Source organism: Ahaetulla prasina, chromosome 4 (genome assembly GCF_028640845.1).
Source record: "Ahaetulla prasina isolate Xishuangbanna chromosome 4, ASM2864084v1, whole genome shotgun sequence".
In the NCBI taxonomy this organism is placed as follows: domain Eukaryota; kingdom Metazoa; phylum Chordata; class Lepidosauria; order Squamata; family Colubridae; genus Ahaetulla; species Ahaetulla prasina.
Genome location: NC_080542.1, coordinates 37,508,849 through 37,528,006, shown reverse-complemented (window position 1 = coordinate 37,528,006; position 19,158 = coordinate 37,508,849). Strand labels below are relative to the sequence as shown.

The following is a 19,158-nucleotide window of genomic DNA, read 5'->3' as shown; positions in this document are numbered from 1 at the left end:
GCAATTGCAGTGGGCCCGAAAAGTCCATGAAAATTACTCTAAAAGTGCCAGTTCCAATGACAGGAATGCTGTTCCCTTGGTAGTCTCAGAGGTGAATATGGTCCAACTGTCTTTTTGATATTTTTGGCACTAATCTCTTTAGGCTGCTCCAGGAGACAATGGTCATTTAAAATACTGTGTTCACCTCCATGAAGTAAGGGGACCACTCAATCCAGACAGTAACATGGACCTTCTTGCAAGAGGAGAGGCTGGCTTGACCGATGACTGCTTCTTCCTTCCAAGTGTCTCTAGAGACAGTGAAGCAATCCTCTCCATGACTCTGTTGTCTTTTCTTTTGGGGCAAGTTTCTGATCTTCAGTAGTAGCTGTCCATTGGTTTGCACAACAGATCTTGACCAAATGTCCTTTCTTTTCACATCTTTGACAGATGGTGTTATTGTACTTACACGCCATTTGCAGATGATTGCCGCCACAATCATCACAATCAACACATGCTGGTTGCCACTTTTCCTTCCCTTGGAGGATTTGAGGTGATAGACATCATCGTCCTCATCTGCTGATTCACCATGGTTAGCATCTTCATGGTGCACAGCGATGCTGATGGGCTGTTTGATTTTTGAATCTCAGCCTTTGACTGATTGGACATCTCAGCTGCTGTGCCTTGTTGAACACCCTCTGTGAGGTCTGTTTTTGAAAGCAGGCGCCACTGTAGCTTGACATCCCTCACCCCACAGACCACTCTATTCAAGAGAGCATCAGCTAAGTCCCTGAATTCACAATACAGGGCTGCCTTTTGAAGGGCGGCAATGTATTTGTAGATGGATTCAACTTCCACCTGATTCCAATGATGGAAGGCATGTCGACATGCGATTCAGTTTGGGCACATAATGAGTTCATAGCTTGCTCTGCATCACATCCCACAGTGCAGACTGAACAGCCAGTGGAGCAAGGGGAGCCCTGGCCATCTCAAAGATCTCTGGGCCACAGAAGTTAGGAAAAGCACCCTTTTCCTGTTGTCAGTAAACTCAGCAAAGTCATTGGCTTCAAGGAAGCAATTGAAACAAGCAAGGTAGGAGTCCCATGTCTCAGAGACTAGGTTATATCAGGCAAAAGGCAGTAGTGCAGCCATTTTCCAAGAGACCAAGGGGTCTATGGTCAATGAAGTAGATGCAACTATGGATCAGCTCTGATGATTCAGCTCTGAGTGGGTAGCTTGCAGTGATCAGCTCTTTTCAGCCTCAGTTTCCATTTGATCCCATCTTCATCGCCAGTGTTAAGTTCTGGGCAAAGAATGGAGGCAAGGCCGGAGTGATTTCTAACAGTTCTTTATTCAATACTGCCTGTGAGGCAATTTCTCTCTCTGGCTGACACGACTTCTTTTATATGAAACTGATCAGCCAAAAAACCAATTAGGAGAGAGTATTTTCCCGCTCCAACAGAGGATCAGAATGAGAACTTCAACTGACAACTATACACTATGTATAATACGTAACAATTTCATTTTTAGGCTTGGGGGTTGAGCCACAGCTCACAATTCTGAAACAAGAAACATTTTCTTCCTCTACTGGTATTCTATTATGACTCCTCTGGAGCAAAGGATGGATAAACATTTGCAGTCTACTCAATGCTTCTAGGTGAAAGATAAGGGCCATCAACTGGAGCCAGATATAAAATAGTGGCTCAAGGAAAGAATTATGCAGTTAGAATTAAAGAATTGGGAGCATCGGCCTAAGAACTGCCATTTTACAAAATGTGTCATCTTTTAGTTTAGACAATCTTCCCTAAACTTTAGAGCTTATAACAAATTCAGAAGAAAAAGACATATTTGAGACCCCAAAGCCTATTGCAACATACTATATCTCATCCAGAGCACATAGATCAGGAGCCCAAAATAGAAAAAGAAAGGTAAAGTAAGTCAAATTACCATGTTTTTCCTCAAAAAATGTAGAGTAGCATAACTTCTTTATTAATAGAGATCTCCTGTTACCTAAACATGATGCAATCAGTCTTTTGGTAACAAATGGTATGGGAGGGGGGAGATTGTGATATTTAGAAGTAACAAGGAAATATGCTTGATCTCCCCTTTTTAAACTGTGACTTCAGTCTTTGTATAATTAATCCAACCAAGAATTTCTGATGCCTATTAGAGGAATGATTTAGAAAAGACTCTAGAATCAACATCAAAATCAAGTCTCATAATTCCTTTCTATTCTGCGCTGAATTTCTGAGGAAGTGGTTATGAACTACGTATGATAGGAGGGCAAAGATATTGTGATCCTTAGCTGCCAGATTTGTAGACATTTCGACAAATGTAATAAAAATAGAATAATATATTTGAATGGAAATGAATGGAATTGATTTAGAACAACTGCTAGAATATAATCAATGTTTGTAAAATGTTGGGGGAAACTGCATTTAGACATTCAAGAAACAATCTACCAACAGAAGAAAATGGCCTAGTATTCTATAAAGAAGGACTTTATGTTTTGAAGTTTAATTCTCTCCAGTTGTCTAGATGAAACTAGTCTTAAATTAATTTTTGTAAAAACAGTAACACCAAAAATTAACTTCCAATTCTTCTAATGAAAGGAATGTCATGTTTCAATAGATAAGAATGTCATTTTTGCCTAGCCAGGATTCAGTAAATTTTTTCCAAAGTACCATATTTATGTTTCCATTAACTGCAGAGGTTACGCTAGTCACTGAGTTTCTGTCCCAAAATAATAGGCGTAATTTAACATACGCAAATGTGTTTAACTATTCTTAATCATTCATCCATTCCCTGGTCTGTTTTGTCAGACACAGATATACAATCATTTTCCAGGCTAACTCATGTTTTTTGAATCATGTAGATTTTCTTGTCTTTTTTTTTAACAGTGCCTTTTAATATAAAATTATTGGGAAATCAGCAGAAGATCTCTCTGATGACACGAAAGTGCTATATTATCTCAGAGAGTGCTGATATAAGAAATTGAATTTGTATTAAACTTATTAAAAGCATCAAAATATGTTGTAATTCAACTGAAAAACTGCAAAGTACTATCAGTGCTGCCTGTTTTGAAAGAAGACAGGTAACAGCTTGCATTTGATAATACTTAATGGCATATAAGAAAATAAATTTATACACAAATGGATTAAACTCCCTATTACTATTATCAATATTGCAAAAATAGCAAAATAGACTGAATGTTATTTTATGCATTAATTTCATTTTATCTTTTATCATAATTAAAAGAGTATATTCACCATTATACAAATGGAGAGATCTGTCAAATGTAAAGATTAGATGGATACTGCTATACTGCACTATGGTGCTACTGGATACTGGCTAATGAAGCATTCTGAATAAAATAAATATACTATATAAATACTCTCTATTTCTTAATTACCCTACCTTTTCTGGAAAATGGGAAAGCAATCTTCAATACAGAATTCTGAAGAGGTATTAATTTTAGATATAAGAAGATAGCTATTAAATTCAAAGGAGTCAGTCCTAACGTGAAAATCAGCAGGAGGTCAAAACAAAATGGGAAAAGCAGAAATCTACTAAAGGCAATATTACTGGAAAGTAGTTGATATGCAAATTTACAACTAGAGGTCTGAAAATGAGATAAATTAGTCACACTTAAGTCCTATTGAAATGAATGTAACATATATTCAGCAAGTTTAATTTGCTGGTTTGAAATGTAGTGAAAAGACAATTCACTCCTGAAGATTGTGTTAAACTTTATAGATAGCCTAAATTCAGTTTAAAGACATATTTAAAAAATTTTGAGATAAATGAGCTATGTTTTTATTTTTTAAAAATGATAATTTAGCATAAGCTTAATTTTAAAATTGCAAACTAATTCCTTTTCACTTGGGTAAAAAAATTGCATTAATACCCTTGATTCCTTCAAAATACTTCATCTATTGTAAGAACTAAACTTCCTGCTAAGTTAAACGTATTCTGATTTCTCAGTTTGGATCTGATGGAATAATAGCTTCTGAAGCTTTCATTACATTGGAAAATGTTTTGGAGGAGTTTAGATGTACCACATATTTCAATTCTATAAAAGCAAAAAAAAAACCAGCCTTGTTTTAATATTCGTTAGCTGTTAATATTCTTGAGCTGTTTATAAAGTTGAATATTTTAAACATGTTAACTTTACGTGTTAAATTTTTCATAATCTCAAAATAAAACTAATTTATTAATCAAAAGATTATTTTTCATATATAGTAGCATAACAGATGTTTAAAAAGGATTGATTGTCAGCCTCCACTCCACTCTTCATTTACTTTTAAATGATTATATCAGTAGATAGAATGTAAAATGTTTATTTCTGTATTATAAACTCTTAAGATCATGAGATGTATCATACCACCGTCCGGGGTAAGGGAAAGGAGCTTATTAAGTGTGTCGGCTGACATAACAGGGAGGAGGGATGATTAATGATTGAGTGTTATCAGCGCGCGCTTTTCTAACCGACACTGCGTTCCTGAGTTGACTGACATCCAGAGACCTGTGGAAGAAGATTACCATGAGGGGCCGTGAAGGAGTTGGCATTGGACCAGACCAGCCTGACCTCCTGAAGGAGGAGGGACAATTGGGGGGATATGATATGTTTGCCATATTTTGTCTCAGTTCCAGCTTTGCTTGGCTGCTATCAAGACTGTAAAAGTAAAAGTACTTGTTTTCATTCCAAATGGAGTCAAGGTGAATTCTTTCCTATTTACCGTCGGAGGTAGCCTGACATTAAGCTGGAACTCAACCATGTCTACCAACCAGGATTGCAATCGCAATACCGGGGGGGAAGAAAACCCAAATGTGATGGAAGGACTGCCGCCGGCTGAGCTGGGGGAGGCGTCCGGAGGAATTTTTGCTGACACTTTTAACCCCGAGCTGGAAGTTTGCAGAGCTCGGTGGATTGAGCAATTAAAGCTGGAAGAGGAAAGGTGGGAACCAAGTGCCGAAGAGTTTCAGCCTGGAGTAACAAAAAGAGAAAAAAAAGGGACGGTGAGACTTTCGGATTGGCAGGGAGAGAGAGAGATAAGAGACAGACGCCAGCTGGAGGAAGCCTTTCGTCTTTTCCGTGAGGTGAAAGTAAGGCTAGCTGTTCGCCAAAGGTATGAATCCCCTGTTCAGTCCTCCAAGGGGGGAGGAGAAGAGGAAGAAGAAATTACAAAGGGGCCAGTTAGAGGTGATTTCCAGGGTGGTGAGATTTCTGAAGAGACGGAAACTCTCTCCCCAGAGGAAGCTGAATTGGATGGGGGCCGGGCGCCACCTGCTGACCATGCAAGGCCGCGCAGGGGAAGGAAAAAGCCAAAAATTCCCCCCATATCAGAGAAATTTGATGGAAATGCGAAGGAGTTGGGACTGTTCCTGGCGAAAGTGAATGACCACATGATAGACTGGGGGGAAGATTATTGGTCACAGGCAGCACAAGTGAGAGCTGTGACCCATAATTTGACCGGAAGAGCAGCTGCGTGGTATGTGTCGTTATATACAAACCACTCCCCCTTACTGCAAAACTACGAGCATTTTATGACTGCACTGAGGAGGAGGTTTGAGGACCCCCTGGCAGAGCAGAAGGCCAAAGGTCGGATGAAAACCATCAGGCAAGGGAGGAGACCGGTGGCTGATTATAACCAGGAGTTCAGTGATTTAGTTCCCTTGATGAGAGGGTGGTCGGAGGTGACCCTTGTAGACATTTTCAAAGATGGTCTGAATGGAGATCTCTATGAACTGTGTCGAGCACGAGCCTCTCCAACTACGCTGTATGGCTGGTACACCCTGGCAGCAGAGATGGAAATCGAGCTAGTGAAGGACCGTGGCAGAAGACAGCGCACTGGAGGGCCATCCCTTGGCCGTTATCCAGAAGGCACCTATAGGGACGTCCCTAGATTGGAGGGAGGAAGACCACGTTCGTCTGCGTGCTACAGATGTGGAAAAGAAGGCCACCGAGCAGCCGACTGCAGGGTTAAGTTGATACCAAGCGCGACCTCTGGTGGTGAAAAGGAACCAGTGAAGCCAGCGGCTAAGGCGCGTAAACCAGCAAAAATGGGGGAGGGCGTTGCCAAGAAGGGCACTCCCATCAAGGAGGATGGCGAAGTGTCGACCGAGACTGACAATACAGTGGGGGAGGGCGCTGCCAAGAAGGGCACGCCCATCAAGGAGGATGGCGAAGTGTCGACCGATACTGACGACAGCAAAACCACGTCAGAGTCCGATGAAGACCTTCTGGTGAGTTGGGCACGGGGCCCCTTGGACATTCCAGTTAATCTACATGTACCCTCTTCGGGTAATAAGGGGGAACTGCTAGCACTACTCGATTCTGGATGCACTAGATGTATGGTCAGTCCCGAACTAGTAGAAAAAATGGAACTAAGGTTGAGAACCTTAAGTAGGCCCATAGCGTTTGCCCAGTTAGATGGCTCTGTGGCTGGGGGAGGGCCCGCCCATTTCGTAACGGAACCCATAGAAATGATAATAGGAGACCACCGCGAAATTCTGAACTTCATAGTAGCCCCAGGAATGGACCAACCCCTGTTGTTAGGCTTGTCATGGTTGCGGAAATGGAACCCCCATATTAACTGGAGAACGGGAGTCCTACGTTTCCGTTCCAAAACCTTAAAAGGGAAAAAGGGGAAACCCAAGAAGGGACCTACCGTGACCTTGCACCAGGATAAGTTAGGGGCAATGATTGAACGGATAGACGGGGAAGAGAGAATACCAAAGGAATACTGGGACTTGCGAGAAGTCTTTAGTGAGAAAGCATCAGACGTACTTCCTCCCCATAGGCCTATTGACTGTGCCATAGACATCCTTCCGGGGGTAAAACTTCCAAAGCCAAAAGCTTATCCCATGACCCAAAAGGAATTGGGAGAGCTACGTAAATTCATAGACAAAAACCTAGAACGGGGCTTTATCCAACCGGCTAGGCCTCGCGTGGCGGCGCCAGTGATGTTCCGAGAAAAGAAAGATGGCTCCTTTCGTCTTATAGTTGACTATAGGAACCTAAACGCAGTGTGCGCCGAAAACATATACCCCATGCCACTCATGAAAGACATGTTAGCACATTTAGCGAAGGGAAAATTCTTCACCAAACTGGACCTGCGAGAAGCCTACTACAGAGTTCGTATAAAAGAGGGGGATGAATGGAAAACCGCTTTCAACTGTCCACTAGGATGTTTCCAGTTTCGAGTACTGCCATTTGGACTGCAGGGGGCGCCCGCAGTTTTTATGCAACTAATAAATGAAATACTCCATCAGCATTTGTTCAAAGGAGTTCTTGTCTACCTTGACGACATACTTATCTATACAGAAACAATGGAAGAACATATTAAACTAGTAAGAGCTGTACTCAAAAAGTTATTATCTGCAGAACTATATTGCAAGCTATCCAAATGTGATTTCCATCAAACCAAAATAGACTACCTAGGATATCGCATCTCGGCTGATGGGTTAGAAATGGATCCAGGAAAAGTGAAAGCTGTTTTGGAATGGGCCCCCCCACGCACACGCAAACAGCTCCAAAGTTTTTTGGGATTTGCAAATTTCTATCGTCAATTCATCCCCTCCTTTGCTCAAATTGCTTTACCAATCACTAACCTCTTAAAAACTAAAGGAGACACGAAACCCAAACCATCATTACCCTCGAATGGACAATGGAATGTCAAGCAGCATTTGAAAAATTGAAACGACTCTTTGCCGAACCTATTTTAAAGCACCCTGACATGGATGTTCCTTTTGTAATACAAGCTGATGCAAGTGATGTAGCAGTCGGAGCCGTCTTGCTCCAAAACAATACTGATGGTAATTTACAACCCTGTGCTTTCACTTCTCGAAAATTGACTGAAACCGAAAGACGATGGGCTATTTGGGAAAAAGAAGCGTTTGCAGTTCATTGGGCTCTACGGACATGGAGACAATTCTTAGAAGGTTCAAATCATCCTTTTGAAGTTTGGACTGATCACAAAAATCTAGAAGCGCTAAAGACTCCTAGAAAACTTTCGCCTAAACAAGCCCGTTGGGCTCAATATTTTAACCGCTTTAATTTTACTTTACATTATATTCCTGGAGGGAAAAACTTCTTAGCAGATGCTCTTTCACGTTTACCCCAATACAATTGCACTCGCTCCGAGGTGGTTCAACCAATACTTCCCGTGCAACAGTTGGCGGCCCCAGCAATAACTAGAAGCCACTCCAAAGCTGACCCCTCACTCCCAGATGAACTAACCAAATCGTTTAAAGAAGCTTTAAACACCGATGACTGGTACTTAACGCATTCCCATGAATGCACACTCCGTGATGGACTAGCTTGGATTGGAACAAAACTATATGTTCCTCTATCACTCAGAGAAACCATCCTACAACGATGCCATGATGCCAAAATGGCAGGGCATTTTGGATTTGTGAAAACTTTGCATCTTCTTAAAAGACAATTTTGGTGGCCAAGTCTTAAAAAAGACATTCAAGCATATGTAGCAAGTTGCCCGGTCTGTGCATCATCCAAAAGGCCTCCGGGAAAACCTCCTGGACTATTACAAACGGTAGCCAGACCAGGAACCCCATGGAAAGAAATATCCATGGATTTCATAGTGGAATTACCTGAAAGTTCAGGCAATACTGTTATATGGGTAGTGACTGACCTTTTCTCCAAACAAGTCCATTTTATTCCATGTTCAAAAATACCCTCCTCAAAGACTCTAGCAAAGTTGTTTGTACAACACATTTATAGACTTCACGGAGTGCCTGATCGCATCATTTCAGATCGAGGAGTTCAATTCACTTCTAAATTTTGGAAAGAATTTTTACGACTCATTGGTTCCGCCCAAGGATTAAGCTCCTCCCATCATCCTCAAACTAATGGAAGCTGTGAACGTTCGAACTCTGTACTAGAACAATATCTCCGATGTTATGTTAACTACCAGCAAGATAATTGGGCTGATCTCTTACCTTTTGCTGAAGTTGCCTACAACAACTCAATTCATAGTAGCACGGGATTTACTCCCTTTAAAATAGCTGCAGGCCAAGATTTTGTTCCTATCTGCGATCTCCCACAGGAAGAAACTACTGTTTCCTCTTTACCAGAATGGATAGACCAAATACAAAGCACATGGAAAATGACCCGCAAGGCGATCGACGACGCTCACCGTGCGCATAAAAAACAAGCAGATAAAAAAAGGTCCCCTGAGAACAAATATCAAGTGGGCGATAAAGTTTATCTTTCCACCAAATATCTTCAAACCACTCAGAAATCTAAGAAACTTGGACCCAAATATGTGGGACCTTTCCCCATAGTAAAAATCATCAACCCCGTGACGGTACAACTAGATTTACCAAAAACACTTAGGAGAATCCACCCCGTTTTCCATGTGAGTTTGCTGAAACCTGAACACACGTCTACTTTCCGTCCTAACCATACACCCCCTCCTATACCAATTCTCATAGAGGGAGAACAACACTTTGAAATAAAAGAAATTTTAGACTCAAGAAAACATAGAAATAAAATTCAATATCTTATTTCCTGGAAACACTTCCCATTATCCCAAGCTGAATGGGTGAACAAAGAAGATGTTCATGCATCGGAAAAAATAGCACAATTCTATAAAAAATATCCTGACAAACCCTAACTTCTCTTTTTTCTTTCTAGGACTGACGTCCTTGTTGCAGGAGGGCGAATGTCAGCCTCCACTCCACTCTTCATTTACTTTTAAATGATTATATCAGTAGATAGAATGTAAAATGTTTATTTCTGTATTATAAACTCTTAAGATCATGAGATGTATCATACCACCGTCCGGGGTAAGGGAAAGGAGCTTATTAAGTGTGTCGGCTGACATAACAGGGAGGAGGGATGATTAATGATTGAGTGTTATCAGCGCGCGCTTTTCTAACCGACACTGCGTTCCTGAGTTGACTGACATCCAGAGACCTGTGGAAGAAGATTACCACGAGGGGCCGTGAAGGAGTTGGCATTGGACCAGACCAGCCTGACCTCCTGAAGGAGGAGGGACAATTGGGGGGATATGATATGTTTGCCATATTTTGTCTCAGTTCCAGCTTTGCTTGGCTGCTATCAAGACTGTAAAAGTATAAGTACTTGTTTTCATTCCAAATGGAGTCAAGGTGAATTCTTTCCTATTTACCGTCGGAGGTAGCCTGACAGTTATGCTGGAGCTGTAATATATTTCAGTAGAAGTTGAGTGGTATGAATTGGGCTTGATACGTGATGTTCTATTTTGGTTTAATATTTACATTATATTGTAATATAATATATTACATTAATAGATAATATAATTATATTATATTATATTATATTAATTATATAATTAATTAATATAATTAATATAATGTAATATAATATAATTGTTGAGCTTGTCGATCGAAAGGTCGGCAGCTCAGCGATTCGAATCCCTAGTGCTGCCGTGTAACGGGGTTAGCTCCCGTTACTTGTCCCAGCTTCTGCCAAACCAGCAGTTTCGAAAGCACATAAAAATGCAAGTAGAAAAAATAGGGACCACCTTTAGTGGGTCGGCTGGCGACCCCCAGGGGGAGAGCCTTCTCTGTGGGGGCACCTACCCTCTGGAACGAGCTTCCCCCAGGACTTCGACAAGTTCCTGACCTCCGGACCTTTCACCGCGAGCTGAAGACGTATTTATTCTTCCGAGCAGGACTGGCATAAAATGGGTTTTTTAACTGGATTTTAAATGGGGTTTTATATTAGTGGACGGCACTACCCACATCGGGAGAGGCACTCTAGATCTGATTTTTGTCTCTGGCCAGTGGGCAAATGATCTGGTTTTAAATGATTTAGTTATTGAGCCTTTGTCATGGTCAGATCATTCTCTTCTTCGTCTGCACTTTCGGACCGCTACTCACCACCGCAGGGAGACGGAACCAATGTGTTGGTTCCGTCCCAGGCACCTGATTGACCCGGAGAGGTTCCTGACGGAGCTTGGGCCGTTTCCTGAGAACCTGGCCCACGACATGACTGAAGAACTAGTTGCGGCCTGGGAACAGGCCGCAGCTGGAGCTTTGGACCGTGTTGTGCCTTTGCGGCCTCTGACCCGGCGTCGGTCTCAACCAGCTCCTTGGTTCTCCGAGGAGCTGAGGGAGATGAAACGCCAGAGAAGACGCCTAGAGAGTATCTGGAGATCCAGCCATTCTGAGGCTGACCGGACACTAGTTAGGTCCTATAGCAGGACCTACCTAGTGGCATTGAGGGATGCGAAACGTTCTTACGTTTCCTTCCTCATTGCGTCGGCAGATAACCGCCCGGCCGCCCTGTTTCGGGTGACCTGCTCTCTCCTTCAACAGGAGGGGCAGGAGGACCCCCTACAAGGATGTGTCGAGGAGTTTAACGGTTATCTATACGATAAAATCGTTCAGCTTCGGGACGGATTGGATCAAAATTGGGTAGATCCAGACGAGAGTTCCAAAACCCGTCTTGTTGAGGTGGTTTGGGATGATTTTGACCCTGTGACTCCCAATGACATGGACAGGTTGCTGGGTAGGCTGAATGCCACCACATGTTTACTGGATCCGTGCCCCTCCTGGTTGGTACTGGCTACGCAGGAGGTGACACGAGGCTGGCTCCGGGGGATTACAAATGCTTCTTTGCGGGAGGGGGTCTTTTCCGCTGCCTTGAAAGAGGCAGTGGTGAGACCTCTCCTCAAGAAGCCTTCCCTGGACCCAACTGTTTTAGGGAATTACTGCCCAGTCTCCAATCTTCGCTTTACGGCGAAGGTTGTAGAGAGTGCGGTGGCATGTCAGTACCCCAGTACCTGGATGAAGCTGTCTATCTAGACCCGTTCCAGTCCGGCTTTCGGCCCAGATACAGTACGGAAACAGCTTTGGTCGCGCTGGTGGATGATCTCTGGAGGGTCAGGGATAGGGGTTATTCCTCTGCCCTGGTCCTATTAGACCTCTCAGCGGCTTTTGATACCATCGACCATGGTATCCTGCTGTGCCGGTTGGATGGGTTGGGAGTGGGAGGCACCGTTTATCGGTGGTTCTCCTCCTACCTCTTTAACCGGACGCAGACGGTGTTGACAGGGGGGCAGAGATCGACTCCGAGGTGCCTCATGTGTGGGATGCCGCAGGGATCGATTCTCTCACTCCTCCTGTTCAACATCTATATGAAGCCACTGGGTGAGATCATCAGTGGCTTTGGGGTGAGATACCAACTGTACGCTGATGATACTCAACTGCACTTTTCCACCCCGGGCCACCCCAGCGAAGCTGTCGAAGTGCTGTCCCAGTGTTTGGAAGCCGTACGGGTCTGGATGGGGAGGAACAGGCTCAAACTTAATCCCTCCAAGACGGAGTGGCTGTGGATGCCGGCACCTCGGTACAGTCAGCTGCAGATGCGGCTGTCTATCGGGGGCGAGTTGTTGGCCCCGATGGAGAAGGTACGCAACTTGGGCGTGCTCCTGGATGGTCGGTTGTCCTTTGAAGATCATTTGACGACCATCTCCAGGAGAGCTTTTTATCAGGTTCACCTGATCCGCCAGTTGCATCCCTTCCTGGACTGGGATGCCCTATGCACGGTCACTCATGCTCTTGTTACCTCTCGTCTGGACTACTGCAATGCTCTCTACATGGGGCTCCCCTTGAAGAGCACCCGGAGACTTCAGCTAGTCCAGAATGCGGCTGCGCGGGTTACTGAGGGAGCGGTTCGGAGCTCCCACGTAACACCTATCCTGCACAGACTGCACTGGCTACCTGTTGTTTTCTGGGTGCGCTTCAAGGTATTGGTTACCACCTTTAAAGCGCTCCATGGCTTAGGACCGGGCTACTTACAGGACCGTCTACTGTCGGCCTCTATCTCCCAGCGTCCGGTGCATTCCCACAGAGAGGGACTCCTCAGGGTGCCGTCAGCCAAACAGTGTCAACTGGCGGCCCCCAGGGGGAGGGCCTTCTCTGTGGGGGCTCCTACCCTGTGGAACGAGCTTCCCCTCGGGCTTCGACAACTACCTGATCTTAGGACCTTTCGCCGCGAACTTAAAACCTATTTATTTCGTATGGCTGGACTGGCTTGATTTTAAATTCTAAATTCTAAATTTTAATTGAATTTTGATGGGTTTTAAATTTCTGTAATTTTATGGGGTGTAATGTTATTTTAAATTTTCTGCCAAATTTGAATCAGTTTTTTAAGAGTTGTTTTAATTATGCTGTATGTTTCTGTTTGTATTTTATTTGCCTGTTCCCTGAGTCCTTCGGGAGAAGGGCGGTATACAAATTAAAACATTATTATTATTATTATTATTATTATTATTATTATTATTATTATTATTATTATTATTATTATTATTATTATTATTATTATTATTATTATTATGTATTTTATATTTTAATTTATAGGCCATATCGAATAAGTTTTTTAAATAGTGATTTTATTGTAGTGTATTGTACTGTATTTTATCTGGCTGTTCACCGCCCTGAATCCTTCAGGAGAAGGGCGGTATAAAAATTAAAATATTATTATTATATTATTATTATTAGTGGGAAGGTAACAGCGTTCCGTGCGCCTTTGGCATTGAGTCATGCCAGCCACATGACCACGGAGACGTCTTCGGACAGGGCTGGCTCTTCGGCTTTGAAATGGAGATGAGCACCACCCCCTAGAGTCAGCAACGACTAGCACGTATATGCGAGGGGAACCTTTACCTTTAATAGGATTTTAAGAAGAGGGATAGTTTCAAGATAGTAATGGGATGCTGTATTATATACTAAAAATTTGGAACGGATCAAGTAATTTATAATTTTGGATTTACTAACTTGGAATATGCAATGAAAGGCAATTTTGTGTTTTTGAAAAGAAATTTAAATCTAAATTTAAAATCTTGTATTGTATTATTGGATTTAAATTCAAAACTTTGAATTGTTGAATTTAAATTTAAAATCTTGAATTTAATTATTGAATTTAAATTTAAAATCATGAATTTAATTATTGGATTTAAATTTAAAATCTTGAATTGAATCCTGGCAAGACTGAGTGTCTCTGGATTTTGAGATCTTCTAACTCAGGGACTATGCCATCTTTGATAGTGAATGGGATTGCATTACCATAAACAGACTGTCTAACTTGGGGATCCTCCTAGACTTGCAACTTTTGCTCAAAGAACAGATGGCAACTGTGTCTAAGGGTGATTTTGCACAGCTTTGCGTTATGACCAATTTTACCCATTCTGCTCTGCTTATAATCATTCATGTCCTGGTCACTCCCAAATGGACTAATATAACATGTTCAACATAGGCTGCTCTTGAAGAATATCTGGAAGATTCAATTGGTTTAAAATGCATAATGGAAAACTATATGCCCACCTAGTATATTACACCTCTGTTCCATGAATTGCATTAGTTGCCAGTTTCCTTCTGGGTCCAATTAAAGCTGTTTGTTCTGATCTTTAAAGGCCTCATGGCATGGGACTAAGTTATTTGAGGGACTATCTCCCCCAACTATATTGCCATGGAGGAAGATGGACCTTTCCTCCAAGGCACTTGCGCTGTGAAACTCTGTTTTATGCCAATGTAAGATTGGCCCCATCCTTGACATTCTTTCAGAAGTCTTTTAAAACATGGCCTGAGGATCTAAAGGAAATGATGATTTGATGAGATGGCTGCATTATTTTTAACATCAATTCTCTGTAGTTAATAAATGTGATTATATAAATGTGATTAATAAATAAATGATTTCATTTTCAGCTCCTGAACTGGGCATAAATCTAATAGAAAGATTATTAATATGATTCCAAATGGGCAAGTTTTAATTTCTTTTTCAAAAATGGATTTGATTTTACATATCTATTGTAATACATATGTATGCTTTGTTTTGTGTGTATACATACTTTTTATTCATATATTATAGAGACAAAAAAATTAAGAAAGTTTTAAAAATAATCTTTGAGGAAGGGCAAAATTCAGTATATGAGAAAAAGTGTTTTTCTTCTTTAGCAAAAGCCCTCAGTTCATGTTTCTGGGAAATAAAACAACTGATTTAGAGAGCCGTTTAGAGAGCCACACGTGATCATAAGCTATATTTTCAGAGGTAATTTTTCAAGGAGTGCTAGGACAACTATATGACTATAATGAAGAAATACAAAGAAAAAATTCTTAGCTGCCAGAAAAAATCACCAATCAACACCAAAATTACCATATTCCTTCTACAGATCTGGAAATGATGCACTGTCTAGCAAAAGGATTGGGGGATATAATATGGATTGGTCAACATATTTTATACTAATCATGGATAATATGTTTTATACACATTATAAACAATTTGATCTGAATATATTCTTTCCCACATAGATATATTGTCTATGAAGTAAAGAGTAGATATATACTAGAGAAAGGGAAAGGGAGAGATTAATTTAGCCTTTAAAATGGAAAGCAGACTTAGCAATCATTCCAACTGCTGTGGTTTGAAATCCCTATAGACCTGTCAAACTAAAAAGGCAAGCGTGAACTCAAATTTTAAAAGCAAGTATGCAGTACAAATGAATTTTTAAAATAGTAGCTCATGGATATAGAGTAAAGATCTCTATGACTGTTTAGAAAAGTAACCCAAGCAGCAGAATTTACATTAATGGATGTAAACATTTCTATGAAGAACAAAAATATCCTTTTATGTGTTCTAATCAGGTCTTTTTAAAAAATACTGAACACAGCTGTCTGCTTCACTCTTTCTCCAATGACGCCAGATGCCCAGTTCATCAAGAAAATGCAGGAAAACAATGATTTGAAAGCAATTAGAAGTACCGAGACTCATATTAAAATGTGATAACACCATCCTAGTGGGAATTCAAGGCACCACTGCATTTCTGACATTTCTGTGTTGCCAGAGATGAACATGTGTTAGAAATGGAGTTCCCCCTCCCATTGACACTGAATAAGGATGAGTGACTATCATGTGGGAAATTTATTTCTGAAGCCAAAGAAAGAAATTAAATTAATATAATGCATTTTTCAAAATATTCTATGTATTCAAACTTATTTTTAAGAAGAAAAAAGCTTTACCTTAACCAGATTTTTTTTCATGACCATGAAGCAAATATTAACCAAACCAGTTCCACTGTGAGATGGGAGAACATCATAGCCATCAGCATGCAAGGTCTTATCATTCTTATATATTTTTTCCATGTAAAAGTGTATAGCAGTATGAATACTGTTTTGTCCAGTCTCTGGCATGTCTTGTGCCGCTGCAACTTGACTGATTAATGACATCTAGTTTAGAAGCAGTCATGTTCTCATACAGTGATTTTATAAACTTATTTTCATGCAAGGAGCAATTTATGCAAAAATGCCTCTCACCTTAAAAAGCAGATCATTACATATAGTCCTCAACTTACAATCATTCATTTAATGATTGTTCAAAGTTATAACAGCATTAAAGAAGTGACTTATGACCACACAAGTTTTCTACACTTACGACTATTGCAGCATCTCCATGGTCATATGATCAGAATTTCGATGCTTGGGAACGGGTTCATATTTATGAAGGCAGCATGTCCCAGGGTCATGTGATCACCTTTTGCAACCAAGTCAATGGGGAAGCTAGATTCAGTTAACAATTGTGCTTCTAACTTAACAATTTTTCTTACTGATAAACCCCCCCATGTGACAGTTGGGACTAATACTTCTAACACCATGTTTCTGAGCACAGATTCTCCTCAGGGCTGTGTCCTAAGTCTGCTGTTCACTTTGCTGACCCATGACTGTCGAGCAATGTTTGCTACCAACCATATTGTTAAATATGCAGATGATACAACAGTGGTGGGTCTTATTCAGGATGATAATAAAGGTGATTACTGGGAGGAGGTTGAGAGTTTGATGAAATGGTATAACAAAAACAGCCTGGTTTTAAATGTAGGAAAAACAAAAGATATCATTGTTAATTTCAGAAAAGACAGGCATAGCCATACACCTCTGTGTATTAACCATTCAACTGTGGAGATGATTAATAATATCAAGTTTCTGAGTATGCAGCTGATGAGCAAGTTAACCTGGTCGTTCAACAGTGAGACACTGATGAAGTGGTCACAGCAGCACCAGAAAAGCAAATCTTCCTTCCCCTATCCTTACCACTTTCTATAGAAGGACGGTTGAAAATATTCTGTTACTACTGTGTGGTTTGGAAGTATTATTCTTTCAGACGGGAAGGCTGTGCACAGATTGGTGAGGATGGTAGAAAACATTATTGGGAGTTCATTTCCTTCTATCTAGGACACAGCATATAAGCAATTCTTGACCGGGTTATATAGGATTGACAGGGATGTCATATCCTCTCCATGACCGGTTTTCTTTGTTGCCTTCTAAGAGGAAGCACTGCAGTTTCCAAAGCGGAACAACTAGATTCTGTAATAATTTTGTACCAAACAATAGCAACTTTGTTAACTCTCAAGATTCTTTTCTCCATTTTGTATGCAATATGATTGTAACAGTAGTGAACAGTAGTGAAGTTCAAAAATTTTCCCTACCGGTTCTGTGGGCGTGGCTTGGTGGTCATCTGACTGGGTGGGCATGGCTTGGTGGTCATGTGACCAGGGAAATCAACTATCACACTTTACACAAAAATAACACAAAAGCTACACAACTGACTCACACACAATGCAAAAGCAGCTGGACTTCACACAAAATGGCCCCTGCAACAAGTAGAAACCTCACATAGTCACAGAGAATTCAAAAATAAACTATCACTCTTTACACAAAAATACCGGTTCAGGCTATAGGTAGTAAAAAAATGCTTTAAATAGTAAAAAAAAAAAAAGTTCCCACAATTGTGCAGCACAGCTGATTGTCACAGCTGATCATCTGAACCTTTTTTTAACTTTTTTTAGCATTCTTTTACTACCTATTCACCCAAATCAGTAATAAAAAAAATGCTTTAAAAAGATTTTAAAAAGAGTTCTGACAATCAGCTGTGCCACGCGATTATCAGAACTTTTTTTCTACTTTTTAAAACATTTTTTACTACCGGTTCAGCCGAACCAGTAGCATTTTTACTATAGGTTTGGGCGAACCAGCCCAAACCAATAGCATTTCACCTCTGGCTTGTAATTAAATTGTGTGTGTGTGTGTGTGTGTGTGTGTGTGTGTGTGTGTGTGTGTGTGTGTGTATTTTTTGAGAGCGGGCAGTGCCAGTATGTTCACAGAAAAAAGTGTCAATAAAGGTTATCTTATCTTAGCTAACTGTAGTGATTCACTTAACAACTGTGACAAGAAATTGGCCAAAATTCATTTAATATCTTGGCAACAAAAATTTTGGATTCAAATGTGGTCATAAGTCCATGACTACCTGTATTACCTTGCACCAATATCAATTTTGGAGCACATTTTAGCCTACTGTATATAGTATACATAGGTACCATTTCTTTTTATGGCAAGGAGCAACTTGCAATGTACCACAGAGAACCTAAAATCTGAATCACACAGTCTGCAAGTCACGTCTCTTAAAAATATTTTCCTTCTACAAATCTACCAAGTAAGGAACCATGCTAAACCCGTCAAGGCATTTTAATACCATGATGAAGTCCATTTGATTTCCTAAATGTAAGAACTGACATACACAAAAATGAAACACATATGGATCTGTAGCACCTTAGTATAAATATACTGAAAATGGCTGAACATTAAGTACATTTTTATTTTGAATTGTAAAAAATTATAATTCTTTAAAAAGCAGTTTCTAATATTACATCAATTAAAAAGGTTTTAAAATGGTTTTCTTAATACTTCACAATTACCATGCCCCAATTTCCTAAAGTAAGGAGGAAAAAAGCAAGAATCACATACTAAATTAAAGAAGAAAAATAAGAAAAATACCTCTAGGAAATAGGGGGAAAGATGGATATCAAAGAACATGATGGAAAAGAGTCAGCAAGATTTTTACTTTAAAAAACCTGATTCTCTATATAATACTTCACCTTTTTTTTAAACCAGTTTCAGAGACTTGAACAAAACTACATGGAATTCAAGCAACCTGCCAAAATATAGAAGATCCATGTCTATGCTATATAATGAAATGTACAATTGTTGAGGGAGGAAACAGAGGCCAACATGTTAGGAAAAAAGGTTTTGCTAGCTAATAAAGTTTGCAGATTTATTTTCGATGTAATATATTATCCGTCTATCATCTGTAAACAGACTGTTAATCTGCATCATCATCTACTTTCT

The 19,158-nt window shown here is 40.6% G+C and overlaps 1 protein-coding gene across 1 annotated transcript in view; it reads right to left on the bottom strand.

Annotated features, from left to right (window-relative positions):
* The window catches only part of SKAP1 (src kinase associated phosphoprotein 1), a 566,058-nt gene that overhangs the window by 470,205 nt on the left and 76,695 nt on the right, over positions 1–19,158 (bottom strand). The gene's annotated exons all lie outside the window — the stretch shown is intronic.